The sequence below is a fragment of the Acomys minous genome (genome assembly GCF_964271855.1).
Source record: "Acomys minous genome assembly, chromosome: 2".
NCBI classification, from domain to species: Eukaryota; Metazoa; Chordata; class Mammalia; order Rodentia; family Muridae; genus Acomys; species Acomys minous.
In genome coordinates, this window is record NC_140484.1 from 6,607,194 (window position 1) to 6,621,819 (window position 14,626).

The following is a 14,626-nucleotide window of genomic DNA, read 5'->3' on the forward strand; positions in this document are numbered from 1 at the left end:
CAGCCAATCCCTGAGAGCTAAGCACTATGGTAGTTTTTCTGTGCCATGTCCCTGTTTTGCACCCACTGGCAGACGCAGACACAGCCTTTGGGCTATCCAAACTCAGTTCTGTGAGATGTTAACCTAAAAGGAAGCGGCTATGTTCTGGTTTTCTGGCAAGCAAGTGTCAAATTCTTTGCCCTCCGCTCTTCTTCTGTGTCATTACTTTACTTAATCTTCACAGCTGTTATTAAAGCTGTAGCTACTGTGTAGGGGAAATAAAACATTGGCTGATATGAGGACAAGCATTTTAACTCAGGACATCCAAGACTGAATCCATCATCTTTCGTCTATAGCCTGCTTCTTGCCTGATCAATCTTCCAGCACTTTGCCACTCACCCTAACTCATAACCCCACCATCCTCTTCGCTTTGCTGCTCAGTTTGGTCCCATGGTCCTGAATTCCTCCACCTCCGGTTATTGCCTTCTACCTGCATTATTTTCTGTTTGACATCACACCCTGTAAGAAAGTTTTTATCTCCCTCACTGCCTGCCCAAAGCAAATTGCAAGGGAAGCCACACTAGGCAGTACCTTCTTTCTGAAACTCTGCTTATTTGCCACATAAATAATTCTCCCAGTGCACAGTTGCCAATGAGTTCTGTGTTCCAAACCTTTACCAACTCACTTCACTCATCTAGCTGAAAACGCAGCTTGTTTGTGTTAATCAGAGCAGTCCTTCTGTGATGTCATCATGAGTGAGGGACTCTGACTACTGAAACAAATCCGTTTGGAAGATTCTGGGCTTGAGTTACCAAAAGATCAGTACATCACCTTTTTATGAATTCTATTTAGAGACACCTTAATATATTTTGTTAGTTCATTAGCATTGAACTCACAGCCAAGAGCACTGTAACTCATGCCTGCTGAAGCTGATCTAATAAGCATTTTTCATTTAAGTCACATAAAACCCTTTTGAACTCTAGACAGCGTTTCATTGCTGTACTGGAGGAGTCATTTTAAATAGTGAGATTTTCATCAAAAAGCACAAAATTGCAAAATACATGGCACCAAAATAGATCATAAAGAGGGCATTTGTATGCAGACTAAGTCAGCATGAGTTGTTTTTTTATTATCATAATCATTATATAAGCCATGTTATGGCTATAGGTACACCTCTCTTATGATTCACTGACTTATTTTCCTGTAAATATACATTTATTATTTATTGTATAAAGAAATTGTGCTCCCCTCTGGACTCCTAGGGGCAGGACCTATCACTTACTCATCCTAGAAGCACATGTAGAGACTAATAATCGGTCAAATGTGTTCATTTCATTTGGAAAATGTCCAGGTAGATTTAGTTGACCCACGAATATATGCTGTCATGTGAGCCATGTTAATTAGGCATAACTGACTTTCTTGTTCAATTCCCTAACAAATGCATCAATCATACGTGTTCATGTATGTACATAAATCATAAGGAAATAGACATAACCCAGCTGCTAAGTTTTATGACGTCACAAAGCAATAGATTTAGAACACAGTGGATAAGTAAACAAAAACTATGCAAACCTATGGGTAGAGGCATCAGTTTACCTTAAACATCTGTGATAGAATTTGAAAGGTTAGACAAGGGTCTCAATGAATCCTTGTCCCCCAACCACACACTCCCTTTAATGGCTGCTCACAGTGTCCTTCTTCATGACCTGTGGGGTTCACACCAAAACTTATACCGGCTCTCAAAAATATCCAATGTTCTTTTCTAAGAAAATGATACTGTCTCTTGCAAGCCCACAGTGGAGTACACTGTTCTCTGGACAAGTCTGTACCTTAACCTCCCTGCCCAGCAGGACAACACAGCCCCTGTCATCACTAGCCATTTAGGTACATTTGGACTGATGGTGCTGGTTGTCTCTATTCTCTGAGATCTGTACTCTCCCAAATTGACTGCAACTCCACACCCACCAACGGCTCGCTTAAAACATCTGTAATTTGTAAGAAAGGGTCTAATGGATGTCATCAGGAATGTCCTTTTTGCTTCCAGATTCTCTAAGTGCGGTCCTTGTCATAAAGCAAAGCGCCTAGACTACAATGCTTTGGCTTCCAACAAAAGTGCCATTTTGAGTTTATACCACTCTTAACTTTCATAGACACTGGCCCAAGAAACATTTATTTCCAGCTGCATTCAGGGCTTCCCCTAGAAATGACTCGAATGCATTGGCATTGTCCACTAGAGCTCCAATATCCCTTACACAATTGCCCACAGATTGAATCATTCTTTACGGAATTCAGAGAGAACGTTAGTCTTGGCAGAGAAATCCTGAAAGCCTTTGCTTTTCTTTGTTTTGTTTTTATACATCCTGCAAACCACCATTTCCTTTCCTGTACTGGTTTGCTGAAAACTCATAGGCAGGATTCTCTTACTCAGTTTATCCAATGACATTTCCTCCTGAGAGCTGGAGAACTATATTCTATATCCTATTCTCTCTCTCTCTCTCTCTCTCTCTCTCTCTCTCTCTCTCTCTCTCTCTCTCTCTCTCTCCTCCATTTCTCAGTATTTAAATTTAAAATCTTTTTCATATGTTTTTGTAGTAAATGGGGGATAAACCTTAAACCAACAGAGATCACATCTGCAGCCCTTGCTGCAGTAAACTCTCGTCAGTATCTAGAATCAGAGCTAATATCTCTGTAAGCAACTTACTCAAGTGCTGTTTGGCTCCAGGACAGAGCTAGTGGAGAAAATCTGTGCTTTACTTTTTTGGAGATGAAGCCAACAGGAGCATTTGTCTGAACATCAATAACAATTAGAACTTAATTACAAGGATATGTTCCAAGTAACATTCTGCTCCCAAAGAGGCAGGTTTGGATAATTTGGGCCCCATATTCATTTTGTCATTTTCCATGAAAGTCGTGGATACTAAACTTCAAAGTGATGTGGTGAAGCCACTGATGCACATTATCCTGAACTTGCATCAAACCTTTGGAGGCTCTTCTTAGTTTATTAAAGTCAACCTTATGGAGCAGGAACATTATGTACTTATAATTTTATTACATCAATAGTACATGTGATTGTTTGTGTTATCCATAATTATGTAGTAATCATTTAGTAAGTAAGGTTAACCAGTTCCTATAACTCTGACATGATTTCAACCCCTTCAAGATCCAAGAATAAAGCTTGCATTCTGTATGGTGGCCAAAACGCTGAGCATGATGTGTTCACTTCTCCTATGACCTTGTTTCCTTCTGGTATCTTCTGACTTATTCTGCTCCATTCATACTGAAGCCCTTCACCCCACTTTCTCATGTGTGGCTAACTTCTGCTAAGTGATGCTTGATCGCTGCCCCTCCCGATGCCTTCTCGTGCCTCCTATACACTCATCATATTTCATCACTTATTCCTACCCCAAGCCAACAAAGACCTCTTAAGACAGTGCCTTAGACACAACTTAATCCTGGCACCAGGCTCAGACTTATTTCTCTCTTACATTGTTTTGTGAGTGGTTACAATTGGATCTCCTCAAATGACAGAGTAGTCCATAAATCGAAAGTGACAGCACCTTAGAGTTAAATGTTCCTTTGTAGCAAACTAAAGCCTTATTTCCAGGGGGGAAAAATGTTGTCCACAGTCCATATAATGGCAAGATAGATAAGAGATTCTACCTACCTTTAAATAAACACCCCAGTGTTGCGTTGCAGTGGTCTCTCAGCAGCTGTGATGTACCAAATTTACCTTGAACAATTTGGCCTTGTTTACTGGGAACACTGGAAGTGTTAGCCTGGCAAATCCCACATCACTAAAAACCTCTAAGCCCTGTGCAGAGCAGATGGTTGGCCGAACTAAATGAGCCAGTGTGTGTGCTGATATACCTCCCCGCCACTTAGTGTATGAGCCTACAAATAACAAGTGTGGGCCTCCCACACTCCTAGTTCCTGCTAAGTTGCTGTAACTTCCAACTAGTCATCAACCAGTACTCCCACTGACACCAGGCCGACTTTGAATTCAGAAACATCCTGTTCTTGTCGGCAATCTAGGATCCCTTAACCCACTTTCTTGGGCAATGTGCTTCAGTCTACTCAGGAGGCCATAATGAAGTGCTGCAGACAAGGAGGCTCAAACAAAATGTGTTTCCTTTGAGTTCTCAAGTCTGGAAGACAGTTATGGGGTGTCAGCCCAGCCATACTGTGACTTCTCCCTGGATGCTCAGCCTTTCACTGGCACAAGCAAGTGGAGAAGAGATCTCTCTTCCTATGAGGCCACCCATCCTATCAGAGTAGGGCTCATTTTCGTGACCACATTTAATGTTCATTTTTGCTAGAAGCCCCATCTTCAAACATGTAGAGATACATGAAGCTTTGAACATGTCAATGGTCATATAATTCTGGCTTTGTAAAAATCTGCTACCATTTCTAGTGGTTAACAGGTCACGTTTGGAAGCTCTCCATTTGCTTGGTAGTCTCAGCCTGTGGATTCAAGCTCCCTGGACCTGGTAAAGGTGTTGTCAGCACCGGTGGGCTCTTGCTTGGTATTTGATTTTTGGTGTGCGCTAGCAGCAGCCGCTCACTGGCACCCAACTGTAACAGGCGGGACAGGCTAGCAAGGGAAGAGAGGAAACTCCATGACGCCTGTGCCAGGGACAGAGCAGCACAATAGATGATACCCACAGCATCAAGGGCTCTGAGAACCATCTTGCCATGCTGCAGCAATGCCATTTATACTACAGAAGGTACTGCCTGCGCTGTGGGTACAAACCACCATAACATAGGTGGTCAATGGCAGCTGAGTGTGAGACAGCTGCAGGCTCCTTCCTCTGTTCCTTTCCTCCCTACTCCCATTCCCTTCTTCTCCCCATGCCCTCACATCTGGATTGAAACCAGCCTCTCCTTGTACCCTAGGCTGACGTCATACCTGGGGTACCCCATGGTCCGTAGGAATGGAGAGCACAGCAGGACCATTTCTCTTATTCCTGTCTTCCCCTCAGCTCCACCCTCTACAATGGCAACACGTGCTGGCACTCACACCCACCCAGCTGAGCAGCACTTTAGAGAGATGCACCTCAGATCTTCCTACGTTTAGCAGTCAGATGAGCAAACCCACTACCTGCACATCCTGGGTGCTTCTGCATTCCTAATGAGCTCCCTGTGTGCTGCCTCTGTGTGCAGAACATATTCCAAGTAAGAAAACAAAAGATCCTAATATCTTGAAAACTTCTTGGTGGTGTGGCTTCTAGCAAGCGTTTCTTTGAGCCTGCCCATGAACGCAGGTGATGCAAGTTTGACTATAGCTTGCCTCTTCCCTTCATTCGGGGAGCTCCCACCTCAGCAGCAAAGCTGTCTCTCCTCCCCAGGCGCCCCTCCCTCATCTTTGTCCTGCCCAACTCTGCTTTTCTGATCATCCAGTGGAAAATGTTTTGTACCATTTCCTTATGACTTGCAGGGCTTTGCCAGGTAGGTCTGGGCGGGGGGCAGGGGTGAATGCGAAACTGTTAATCCCAAGAAGATTTTAAATTGCTGCAAATTCCCTGTGAGACCCCTAGGGCAGTGTCAAGTACTGAATATCAACTTAGGTCTTCAAATTGTTCCACTCACAGCAACCTCGCAGCAGCTCCCAGGGTCCCCAAACTGCCTTGGCCTTTTTGAGCACTGCAGATCTATTTGGAAGTAGTATTTGGCTTTTTCATTAAAATAATAGAGTCATAATTATACTGACACAGAATTCATGTACACATCAGCCAAGGATTGTTACACTAAGGAGAAGCATCCAAATTAGATGATTTTAATAAATTCTCATGCAAAAGAGTTTGGAGTATGAAATACATAAAATACAGCCCGCAGACCTGCCTCCATATATAAGATTTGTTTTTTTTTTTTTCTGAAACTTTAAATTGGTGAAGAAGAAATAGTCTTCAAAAATAATGCAACCACAACCTCAGCCAGGCTAACATGGAAATCAGTAAGCTTGGAAAATGCCATCTCCTGGGCCATCCAGCCCTTTCATCCTCTAACACTCACCTCTTTGAAGCCCTTTTCTTGGTACCGAGTTGCTGCATCCTGGCTTCCTCTATGTGTACAAGTTGCCCTCGGGTCATGTATCTGAAAGGGAGGCCTTGCTAAGTTGTTCTCTTTTCACGGCTTTATGCTTTAGCACTGAGTCTGAATGGAGACAGCCTATTCCCTTCTAAAATAATCTCAGCAACGCGTTCACAGCAAGTGACTGTGAGTGAAGCTCCTAGAAACGATGCTGCGCCTTCCTTACATTAAACCTTATACAAAGCTTGCCTGACTGATTAGAGCCCCAGTGGCCGTGGAGAGGTTGGCATGTTGCAGGTCGGGAGCCTAGTTTAATTTTTTTCTTTTTTCCTTTTTTTATTAATTTATTCTTGTTACATCTCAATGGTTATCCCATCCCTTGTATCCTCCCATTCCTCCCTCCCTCCCATTTTCCCCTTATTCCCCTCCCCTATGACTGTTCCTGAGGGGGATTACCTCCCCCTGTATATGCTCATAGGGTATCAAGTCTCTTCTTGGTAACCTGATGTCCCTTCCTCTGAGTGCCACCAGGTCTCCCCCTCCAGGGGACATGGTCAAAGGTGAGGAAGAAATCTGAGGATAATAGGCCTAGTTATAATTTATCCGGAGCTTTCTTTAGCCCCCTCAATAGCCATTCCTTGCTCAACTCTGTGTCTCAACAAAATGCACGAGAGTATGAGGTGGAATGTTTTGGAATCTGTTAGCTAACATGGCCAAAGACTAGTTTCCATCCATCTACGAGCTAAGAATGACATCGGGAGCTGTGACTGAGGTTTCTCTGCTTCTGTAACTTCCCACCTGATATCACTCATCAGTGGACTGGAAAATATCTTCATTTATGACTGTGTTCTGTCACTACATTTCTTTTAAACTGCTGCCAAATTAGAACATGAAATTTGGAGTAACCCAAATCTGTGTTCCCATGGCACACTCACTCATATTTGGCTATAGAACAGAGAAAATGTTACTGCCCCTTTATGGTGGGAGCTGTGTATTTTGTGTTGATACAACGTTGCCTTAAAGTTTTCTTTGAAAGCAACTGTAGGCATGGCTTTTGCTGAATTGTGTGATTGGTGCTTTGTGTATAAGGGGGACTGCAGGCTGGATGGACATCTTAAGCCATAGAAATTGGTTTCCTTGCAGCTCTGGAGGCTGGATACTCAAGATCAAGGCCCCTGAAAGGTTTGCCTCTCCTGCTGTTCTCTTTGATGTGTGGCCTCTCTCTTGCTTTTCCTCCAGGCACATACACAGGGAATTTGGCCTCCCCTTGGAAAGACCCAGGTCTTACTTTGTCAGAGCCCCAGCTTTCCGGCCTCATTTGAATTTAGTCATCTCCTTAAAACCTCCGGTTTTTAGTCATCTCCTTAAAACGTAATGACACCGCTACGTAAAGATTAGGAATTCACCCTGTGCCGTAGGACAACATAGCTCAGCCCATGACAAACCTTTGCTTATCACTCCATCCCTCACACGACTAGGAATTTATTCCAGAAACTATCTGAGTCCAATGTATACTCTACCCAACATTTTCCAGTGTTGTAGACTGGTGGATCCTATGTGAGTTGGTCGGATTCAGAAAAGGCATCATGAGGTAAGTGCCAGGTTGTTTCTTTGCCTTAGATCAAGTCTTGGTTTTGTTTGTTTTCTTCTCTTTAGGAGGAAGGGAAGGAAATCTGATCACAACGCTTAGGCCACTATTACTTCTATAGAATCCACTTGCCACTTCTCGTGGTTGTCATGTGCTGAAGTGGCAGCCTCAGAGAAAGCCTAAGAAACCCTCGGGTCCATTGCCTTCCCTAACCAGCTGTGCTCAGAGCTATATGGCTCCCAGTTTCCTTTGGGATGTGATGGTGGAAGAGGAGGGTTGTAGGTTGAGATTTTTCACAATCTATTTTATTTAGGATTCTTAAATGCTTCTAATTCCTTTCTAACCCACAGACCAGAGGTAGGGGAGGAAAAAAAAGGTTAATAGGAAAAGAGGGTTGTGGACCTGTTTAGAAGTATTTCCTTAGGGGTGATTCTACTCTTTGTTATCAGGATACCAACAGTCCAGTAGCAAACACCAAACAGTAACACAAATCAGTAGCTGTGGCATGATCCAGCAGAAACGGCAAGGCTCTGCCAAATCATCATGAGTCAGTGGAAGCAGCCAGAATCAGCCAGAACACAAAACATTCTCAGATGTATTTCTCTCTATAAAATGAAGGCCAGCAAAGCTTCACACAGTGTAGCAATGCAAAAGCATCCTCTCACTTTCTGTGGAGCTCTCTTTATATTCTTTCTAAACATCACATGCCCTCTCACAGGACAGCTTCCAGAAAAGCATCACATGATACAACTGAGTTTTGAAAGAAACCAGAAACTTCCACTTTGGAGGGTAGAGGCTGTAGAGATGCAAGGTATGATTTCCAGGGCTTTTAGAGCTCCACAGCCCAGCTTCCAGAGAGCCCCACTTACCTGCTGTGAGGACACCACTTCCTCCTATATGACTCCAGCCTCAGAGATTGTGCCAGGATTGCCTCAATCCCTGCTTTGTCTTAATATCCCTTCTCAAATTCTTCTGTTTGAACATCTTAAAAAGTAGTCCCCATATCTTAGCAGATACCATAATCTTTGCACAATGTAAGACTTAGAAGAAAAAGACAAGAGGTAGAAATGGGGGAGGGGGAGTAGAGGGAAGGGAGAGAGCCAGCCCAGGACACTAAGAATATATTAGACATATTAAAAGATATGAAGGATGTTATTGGTTATATCTGTGCTATAGTTTTCAGAAATGGAACCACATAATCTGCTTCAGTGGAAAAGCCAACAATAGTCCAAACTACTCCCAAAACCCAGTTTCACAGTTCTGACTTCAGGGACCCGTTTCAGAAGAGAGGATGGGTCACAGCAGCGTGATGTGTGAATTCACATGGACTGTGCGAGTTTTATGGATCAAATGAGAAAAGCTTAGAATGTTGAGGACTTTAGTAGTGATGGAAATGCCTCACATGTCTCTAGATGCCTACTTAAAGACCATGGTTTCTACCTGTGTCAGCTGCAGACAACCAACCATATCAACCCTTTGTATAATCTTATTAAAAAGAAGCCATGTATTAATTATTTTTGTACCTTTTGCACTCAGCATGCTTCTGATATTCATCTGTGAAATTCCACATTATCAGTCTGCCATTTCTCCTTAATTAATGGTTAGTATTCTATTTTATGGGTGGGTTTAGCCATTTTATTGTAGGTGAACATTTGGGTTTCCTACTTGAGCATATTATGGATATGCTGCACTTTGAGTACACAAGTGACATACCTAGACATATATTTTAATTTCTCTGGGGTGAAAACATAGTAGTGAAATTGCTGGACTAAAGTATTAAGCCTTATGTGAAATTAAGAGTGTTTTCCAGACAGTTTGGGCATTTTCCAGTCTCACGCAGTGTGGGAGACACCATCTTCCCTAACATTTGGTGCATGATGAGTCCCCAGATTGGGGAGAGAAAAGGTTTTCTTAGGTTGCCTGGCAGGTTTGTTCTGCTGTCCAGGGCTCGGTCTCATGCCTGGGCCTCAGCTGCCTCCTAGAAAAGAAATCATACAAAAGGCCAAGGGAAGCAGAAAAAACCAGCTTGGCACTTCCAATCTGTAGAGTGAGAAATGGCTTCTGGTGACAGAAACAAAGGAAATGTGATGAAAAGTGTGTCCCTGTTGTGCCGGTCTCCCTGCTGACTGTGGTGGCAAGAACCCAAGAACCAAGGTCCCTTGGAGAAAGTGAAATCTAAGCCCAGTTGAACTTGGGCTGATGGCCTTGGAGAAAAAGATGTGTAGCATGGTCCACATATTAAAGACCTTAACTCACTCACTTTGGCTAACTGTTGCCATTCTTCAGGCAGTTAAGTAAGTAGTCCAGAGTCTTTCAAGGAACAATTCTAGTTATGTGGAGGGGTAGAATATCCCTACCCTGGAGGATTTTGAGAGAATGTTTGAACTGTATTTGGCATGATCGCAGCTCAGGTTCAGAAAAGAAACACGTCAATAATCAATGTCTTTATTTTTTCCCCCTGTGGAGTCCTAATGTATTCTTTCATGAGTTTCCTATAAAGACATCCTCCTGGAAGTATGGGTATTTTTTGGAGAATTTCCAGGAAATCCATAGAGAGGTTGTTTCAACAGTTTCTATAAGCTATAAGCCAATTGCCCACAGAGGTAATGCATCTATCTTGTTGGTGTGTTCTATGCCAATCATCTGCTCTTCCCTCCAGGGCGACCCAAATGAGAGTGGCAAAACAACAGTATAAAGCAACCATTTCATCCATGTCACAGCATTAAAATCATGAACTTTATAGGAAATAATCTTTATTAACCAGAAATGCATCTCTATTTTTATTTATGTAGATACAAGGGGATGTTTGGATTAGCAGTGTTGTGTTTGGCATTTCTCAGGGTTTTAAATTACATACTAGAAAAAGCTTGATGGATTCCAGTGTTGGATTCTAAATTCTTCACTCACCTTTGAGCCGTTGCTCAACGTGATGAAGGGAAACACTGCACCAGTAACAACCTGGGCCTGAGTGTAGAGCACTGGAACGCAGAGTGAGTTTCTGTGGTTTGGGTACCACCTTCCTATGCATATGGGAGCTGACCTTTCATGGACCAAAGGTAGACTTGATGGCCTTAGTTTATTTTTGTTCATGGCCACCATTATGGAACTGCTTATTACTGGAAAATATCTAACTTTATCTCCTCTTGCCAAAGATGCATTTGCCTTACTTAAGGCAGAGTGCTGTAGTTTAAGGCTTCAAGTTTCATTATGTGTGCAGTGATGTGTGGGGGTCCCTCTCTCATTGTCTGTCTGTCTATCTCTATCTATCTATCTATCTATCTCACTGTTTCTCTCTCTCTCTCTCTCTCTCTCTCTCTCTCTCTCTCTCTCTCTCTCTGTGTGTGTGTGTGTGTGTGTGTGTGTGTGTGTGTGTGTGTGTGTGTGTAGAGAAAAAGACTTTTAAAATTGCCTCAAGAAGATACTTAATACTGAGCCAGTAATATATGAGATCTAATTTCTTAATAGGGAAATAGATAATTGTGAGCATAAATACAGCACTTTTGAGCTTCCGTCTCTCAAATCCCCTGGAAAATATCTATGTTCTAGAAGCCAGAGGGAAATTTTTCCAACCTCTTTCCTGCAAACCTCTGTACAACAGGCTGACTCAGAGATGCTGAGTGTTTCTGCACCAGGCCCTGTCTATCCCTGCCTTCCTCTTCTGATAACACTGCCTTGGATTCACTAGTGCCCTGGTTTTAAATTCTGCTCTGAATGTGTGTGTGTGTGTGTGTGTGTGTGTGTGTGTGTGTGTGTGTGTGCACGTGCACCTGTGTATGTGGTTGCATGTGTGTTTTATCCACTTTTTCCGAAATGTAGGTGGCACAACACATGATGGCAGTGTCATCAAGCATATCATCACACACACACACACACACACACACACACACACACACACACACACACACGTCCACCACTGTTCCTTCCTTTCTCTACCACCAAACTCTCATTCACAACCCTGGGAAGCATTTTGAGCAGCTACCAATTACTATCTTGGGCTGGATATTTGACTCAATGGAAGAACTTTGCACTTTCCCCCCCACGACCCACATAATTGATGCCACTCACACTCAACACACCAGAGTGCACTAGGGCCAGCACCAACCCTGCCCCTCTTATACATAGAAGTACATCTAAATGCAGGCATAGAAGAGACTCTGTTTCAGGGATAAAGGACAATCTGCTTTTATTTGCAAAAGCAAAACAAATCATTTGCAATCTTCATCATTTTAAATGACTTCAGTGACAATTTACTTCTGTCCTGGCTTGTCACAGGGAGTCCTTGAACTCCCAGATCCTCTCCAGATTCTCTCTCCATCCTTCTCTGGCCCACTTTGTGCCCTATGGGGTTCTCTGACAAGCTCCAATGTGTTCTTTCACTCCCTTGCTTCCTGTTGAGTCTGGCCAACGGGAGACACCATTAGGATCCTGGATAGAGGTGGGCAAGCTAGGCTGGTGAATTCTTATCCCATTCTCCGCTATGCCGGACCCTTCTTGTAAAGATGGCTGTAATCTGGTGATACAGTCTTCCCCTTTATTTGCAATCCAAGTTACAGCTACAGCTGGCTTGAGGATCTAGGAATGGGAGAAGGAAAGATAGTGATCCCTTGTATGTGCCTTAGGGATATTTAACTAAATGCTTCCTGTCCCCAGAACATGTGCATGCTTGAACACTTGCCCCCTTCCCCTGACCCCAACCCCAGCTGCTGGTGCTGCTTAGAAAGATGATGGACCTTTAGGTGGTAGGGTCTAGCTTAAGGAAGGGGGTCACCAAAAGTGGATGAGGGATGCCCCAGTCTTGTAACCTGGTGGTGCTTCCGTCTCTCCCTCTCTCTCTAATTCCCTGTCTGCTCAGTTGTATGCAATCCACCATCATTGGGGATTTTTCCACAATCACTTCAACCAGTGGCCAACCCTTCTCCCCTTGGGTGGTGTCTTTCAGATATTTGAAGGCAGCAACATAAAATATTACCCGGAGTCTTCTCAGTTCATCTTAATCTGGCTCGTGGCTTTGAAGTATCCATAGCACGTGTGTCAGTACACCATCCTGTTGCATTCAGGACCCTGGCTGAGTTGACTAGTTGGCTACATTATTACCTTCCTACCCTGTCTGGTAGTCACAGGGGTAGCCAGGTTTGGTATTGAATAAAGATGGACCATCTCTGATGTCCAAAAGAAATAGCTCTCAAGAGGTTGGGAACTCAGAGGAGCCTTTCAGGTACCAGAGAGGTAGTCTTCAGTGATGCCGCCTGCCTTCCACTCTTGCTCATGAAGTCACAGGACACTACCCTCTTCACACCGTTGCTCATCCCCCTCTTTTTTTTTTTTTACCCGATATTCTCCTTTAATACAGTTAAAAGTCACGGAACTCACTGCCAAGACTTTTTGAAATGGTTTTAATCTTCCTTCAGTCTTCCTCAAGAGGCCACAGTGACCGTGCAGTGACTACACACAGAGAGACCCTGACATTTTTCAGACTCTGCTATCTGACAGATGTTGGACTGTGATCTGCCCATGTCTTTATTTTGTGCCTTGTCTATACTGATATTCTATCAAAGGGCTTCAAAGCACACCATTGACTTTGAAGCCAGGTTGACTGGGGAGAAGCTTAGCTCTGCAACTGGATTACTTTATGTGTATGTATTACATAACCTCAGTTTCCTGAAGAAAAGAACAGGGGTGGTGCTATCATTATTAGTTATGAGAACTAGATGAATTGTTTGTTTTGCTTTTTAAACACAGTGCCCCTGCATAGTAAATGATAAGTAAATATCCAGTTAAAAATACAAAGAACAAATTGTTTTGTTTGCATTAGGTACCTTGAAGGGAACAGCATGTCTTCATGTCTTTATATTCTTCTCAATTGAAATCCAACATGTTTTAAGAAATGGATGGATGGATGGATGGATGGATGGATGGATGGATGGATGAATGGGTGGATGAATGGAAATGCATTTGGAGCATAGAGATACAACCTAGGAAACCCACAGTTTGCGACTTCCCTTCCCCCTCCAGACATGACATGGCCACTACATTCTTGACCTTGTAGCTGAGGTTACCTGCACAAGACGTAGTAGGGAGCACGTGCAGAAGGAACTGGACATGTGCAAAGGGAACAGATTGATCACACTGCAGTGTGTACCTGTTTGAAACTTGCAAGAATAAAGAAAAATAATTTTAAAATTACCAGCCAGGATATTGGATTACTACACATGATTTTTCATTCTGCTTAATTGGGACATATTGTGGATGCACATTTTCTGGAGGGTTTTTTTATTGTTCCTTTTACATTTTATTTTGCTTTAGTCATATTTTGCAAAAAAAAATTATCAAACTTCCTTGTTCATGCTGTTTTAGGTCAACCTCATTCTAAGTTTTTGTGAGTTCAGACAGGTAATACTTCTGTTGGAGAATTATTTTCTCATTCTCCTCCTCCTCCTCTTCCTCCTCCTCCTCCTTCTCCTTCTCCTTCCTCTTCTTCCTTCTTGAAAAATGGAAGGAGCATTCTTCCATTGCCAAAGCTAACAGTAGGGAAGAGATCATTAGTTGACTAAATGTTTCCACAGCAAAAGTCAGGAAATTTAGCCCTGAGGGTACTGTTGTTTCTAACCCTGTATGGATCAACAACTGGGTCGAGGTCGTCTATCTGTTATGAAACAGCCCAGAAAGATCCAGACCTTTTTTTTTGCCAACCAGCAAAACAAACTGAGAAGCATGGCAAGGACACAGAGGTTTAAATTATACATTTCTATATCTGTAACAATTCCCCTTAAGTAGTCAGAAATTACCCAATTCAATATTCTGTTCTTGCTTTCTAATCTATGAGAGGCAATCTGTGTCTCTACTATACAAATTCTTTTGAAATAAAATGCAGTTTAATTAAAACAACCTTATGATATATGTATATCATTGAAAAACATAGATTCTTTTACTTTTGACCAAAACCATCTTGTCTGTGATTGAATCTTCAAAACAGTGATGTCTCCAGTTCTTCCACAGTGGCATGCACTGGAATCACTTTCAGTCCTGGCTGCT